The sequence below is a fragment of the Notothenia rossii genome, assembly GCF_949606895.1.
Source record: "Notothenia rossii genome assembly, chromosome: 5".
NCBI classification, from domain to species: domain Eukaryota; kingdom Metazoa; phylum Chordata; class Actinopteri; order Perciformes; family Nototheniidae; genus Notothenia; species Notothenia rossii.
The window spans coordinates 91,910,939-91,915,707 of record NC_136903.1 but is presented as its reverse complement, the minus strand read 5'-3'; positions in this window follow the sequence as shown (position 1 = coordinate 91,915,707).

Here is a 4,769-nt window from a genome sequence, read left to right as displayed (position 1 = left end):
ACATCAGGAGAGGACTCTTTAAAGTAGAGACACTACATACTGATATACACCTGACCATCAGCAGGAGAGGACTCTTTAAAGTAGAGACACTACACACTGATATACACCTGAACATCAGCAGGAGAGGACTCTTTAAAGTAGAGACACTACATACTGATATACACCTGAACATCAGCAGGAGAGGACTCTTTAAAATAGAGACACTACATACTGATATACACCTGAACATCAGCAGGAGAGGACTCTTTAAAGTAGAGACACTACATACTGATATAGACCTGAACATCAGCAGGAGAGGACTCTTTAAAGTAGAGACACTACATACTGATATACACCTGAACATCAGCAGGAGAGGGACTCTTTAAAGTAGAGACACTACATACTGATATACACCTGAACATCAGCAGGAGAGGACTCTTTAAAGTAGAGACACTACATACTGATATACACCTGAACATCAGCAGGAGAGGACTCTTTAAAGTAGAGACACTACATACTGATATACACCTGAACATCAGCAGGAGAGGACTCTTTAAAGTAGAGACACTACATACTGATATACACCTGAACATCAGCAGGAGAGGACTCTTTAAAGTAGAGACACTACATACTGATATACACCTGATCATCAGCAGGAGAGGACTCTTTAAAGTAGAGACACTACATACTGATATACACCTGAACATCAGCAGGAGAGGACTCTTTAAAGTAGAGACACTACATACTGATATACACCTGAACATCAGCAGGAGAGGACTCTTTAAAGTAGAGACACTACATACTGATATACACCTGAACATCAGCAGGAGAGGACTCTTTAAAGTAGAGACACTACATACTGATATACACCTGAACATCAGCAGGAGAGGACTCTTTAAAGTAGAGACACTACATACTGATATACACCTGAACATCAGCAGGAGAGGACTCTTTAAAGTAGAGACACTACATACTGATATACCTCTAAGCTCCGGAATCCATTTCGTTTCAAGCACCAACAAATGTACGGTCTAGCAAGAACCGCATACGTCACGCTTACGTCGGAGGGGGTAGAGATTAACCTGAGCTAACAGTTAAAGTTGTAGCGAGCAGTAGCGCTGAGCAAAGTGACTAGAACACAACCACACACTAAAGTCAGGCAACACTAACCAGGCTGCGTGTGATTCTGTTTATTTGCACCTTACTTTGACCACCCGTTCGCTGTTATTGATCATTGTGGAGAGAGGCAGACGTTTTGTATTATAGCAGCTATCGGATGGAATCAATACATGGGCTGCACAGGTTGTCGTGTCCCACTATCACAAGTAGAATCATAATGAAAAATACGCCGGTAAAATGTGCCTGTAGAAAACGGCTTATGCCACAATAGGATAGCAACAAGTAGTCAGTTTAGTTTCGGTTGCTATGCTAACATCACCCATTTTATACCAGAGACACTTTAATAACAGCGTTGTGATGCCAAACAGCGTCAATTCAGACTGACACACATTCACTTGAGGGGAACTGGGGATATGTATCAGCTGCTTGTGTGACAGTCAGACAGTGAATACTTTAGAGAGGCCGCTGCAGTGTGAGCTAACCGGGAGCTAACGGGAAAATAAACTCCAGTGGACGAGCAGCAGCACTGCAGCGGTCGGTACATGCCGCTGAAACACATTCATAAACAATGAACCACGGCACTCTGGAGAAAAGCATAAGGTTGGAGAAGTCGTTATTTAATTGAATCTGACTTCGTGATTAAAAGCAACACGATCACCGACCCCACGCAGTCCCCCGTTGTTGTTGTAGTGAGCGCCGCTGGGGAGAAAATCAGCGACGTAAACGGTGACGTCATGACGCAGCAGCGGCAGCACCAGTCGGGCTCTGGGCGGTGTGAACAGAGCGGGGGCTGAAAATAAAAACCGGTTCTGAACCAGAAAAGTTCTAGCACGGAGCTAGAATGGGAATGGCGTTGGTGTGAAAGCAAGTGAGCTGTTTAACACCAACAACACATTTTAAATAAATCAGCGTTGACAGAAGAAATGTCATCAAAGATTTCATCAGATTTTTTCCTGCAGGATAAATCTTTGATAGTGATTTAGTTCATCTTCTGGCATGTCCTACGTCTGAACAGCCATAAATCAATGAGCTGATTTCAGATACCGTCTCTAAACAGACAATAAAATAGGATTTCATTGGGTTTCATTTGTTATTTTGTTTTCTCTCCACCGTGTTGATTTGTTTGTGGTGTGATTTCAGCGCCCGGGGCGAAAGGCGTAGTCTTGACAGATTGAGTTTCTGTCTTTAGAGAAGCAGAGAGCGATCGAGGATCTTCCTGCCAGGTGAAACACGTTCGGGAGAGTCCCAAAAACGTTCCAAGAGAAAGTCCGGACAGTGTGAAGGTGTGTGAAGGTGTGTGTCGGCGCCTGTGTGTCCTGACAGACAGTGTGTTGACTGTGTGTGTTGTAACAGCGTCAATAACAACAAACACAGAACCATTCTGCTGCTGGGAAGACGATAAAAGTTTTTATATAGGCCAGTCACCAACAGAGATGCTAAAAGTACAACGAAAAAACTGAAATAATTACTTTAATGAAATGTATTATGTCAACAGATTCACAAATATTAGGTTCAAATTAATATTATTGCGTTCAACTAACTTAATAAAGTTATGTGAAATCTGTTGAGATTTATTCTGATTCTGAGATAATATTTGAGTAGTACACATTATACAGAGGGTGATCATACTATGAATACTACCATACTATACACAGTATATGAACACACACTCGTACACACAATAAGTACTACTCAGCAGTGTGTGTTGTGAAAGTGAATCAAGAAATAAGTAACCTAACCAGTTTTAAATGTCTCTCTTGCACTTCAACCCTCGTCTGTTTGCTCCGCAGATCCCGAACAAACAAACAAGTGGGTATGAATATGTTAGCGCTGGAATGTGTGTGTGCAGAGGCCGTCAGGCTGCAGCATGTCCGATGACTCAGTGTGAATGTCCACACACACACACACACACACACACACACACACACACACACACACACACCCCATCACATTACATTTAGCTGAGGCTTTTATCCAAAGCGACTTACAATAAGTGCATTCGACCTAGAAGATACAACCTTGAAGAAAACAGAATGATATAAGTTCATCAGGTTTCATAGAGCCAAACATTTCAAGTGCTACTCAACTGGCTTTAGATCAGCCAGCCCTTTATTAGTGTATCAGTGCTTTGTTAGTAATTCTATCTCTCGAAGTGGAGTCCAAAGAGATGAGTTTTCAGTCTGCGCCGGAAGATGTGTAAGCTATCTGCTTGAAGTGTATGCTATCACTTAGCTTAGCATCGCCAGCTCTATCAACCTTTACCTGAAAAGGAAACTGTAAAATAAACTTTTGAATAAACTGTTAAGTTATAACACTTCAGGTGAGAAACTAACTTTATAGATTACCTATATGTGATTACTTTATCCGCAAAACAAATATTTCCAGGTATTAAAGCGATGTTTGGAGCTGCTGCTGTCTGAGTGTCCAGTTATAATAATAATAATATAAACGGATATAATTACCCGTTTATATGTATTTGTTATTGTTTGTTTGTTGTGCATGGTTTGTCATTCGTGTGCTAAAGATACATCCTGTTTCATCTCTAAATAAACACATGAGATTTACTATTTGCCAACCTAGTATTTCTAAATCAAAGGCAGAGCATTTTGGAAAGAATAACTCACATGTATTCTAATTATTACATTTGTATCAACATAGAGCCAGAGGTAACCAAATCATGTTTAATTAACTCTTAATAATATGTTTACTGTTATTGGCAGAGTCTGACATGTGTTTGCTTATTTATGACTTTTTGTTTTTTAAATAAAAAACATAATCAGCGTTTTAAAATTTTAATGTGCATAAAAATAGCTTAATTTCCAATAATAATATATCCGAACCTGCTGTACCCAATGACTCATGGTATATAATAACACTAATAATATTAACAGGGTTCCTGCAGGTTTCACCAACTCAAATGTAAGACCTTTTTAAGACAACTTTGAACAGAATTTAAGTATGAAAGGAAATTTGAAAGAAGAAATACATCCCATAATTACTTTCAAAGTAAATGTATTCCAATCAACATAAGAAAGATGACTGAACATAACAGCACACAGAACTGTGTTAGCCAACAACCAGAAAAAAAGAACTGCCTAACCGTGAAGGTGTGTGTGTGTGTGTGACAAGAGCGATCTTCTGAGCTCTGCTGCCTTGGCTACAATCTGTCATCGTTGCTGTTGTAGGATTGTTGTTTAGCTACGCTATTTAGCGTCCACAGCACCTCCGCTTTTATGGTTGACGTAGACCCAAACGTAGCCCGGAGGGAGAGGTTGCGTTAACAGAATATTTTCCGTCATTGTTTTTTTTTTTTAACAATGACGGAAAAATCTGAAAGCAGTCTGTCATTTTGACAGATTAGAACAAATTTGGAACAGCGCAAAAGTTTCCCCGCAGCGAGGCTCCGGTGTTATGCCGTGTTATGCATGCCCTCCAAAAAGGAAATGATATCGTGTCCAAACCGTACGAATCATTGAAACGTCGGGGAGTTTTGCTTTACGCTGTGCGCGCCATTCAAAAATATAATAATCCTGTATTATTAACTTGTTATTGGTTAAGCCGGTCATTTAAATAATTATTCATGACATTTCCTGTTTTGTCACATGTCTCTAATTGGACTCTTCACACGACTCTCACTCAGGAAACATTCAAAACAAAAAACAGAGACAGCG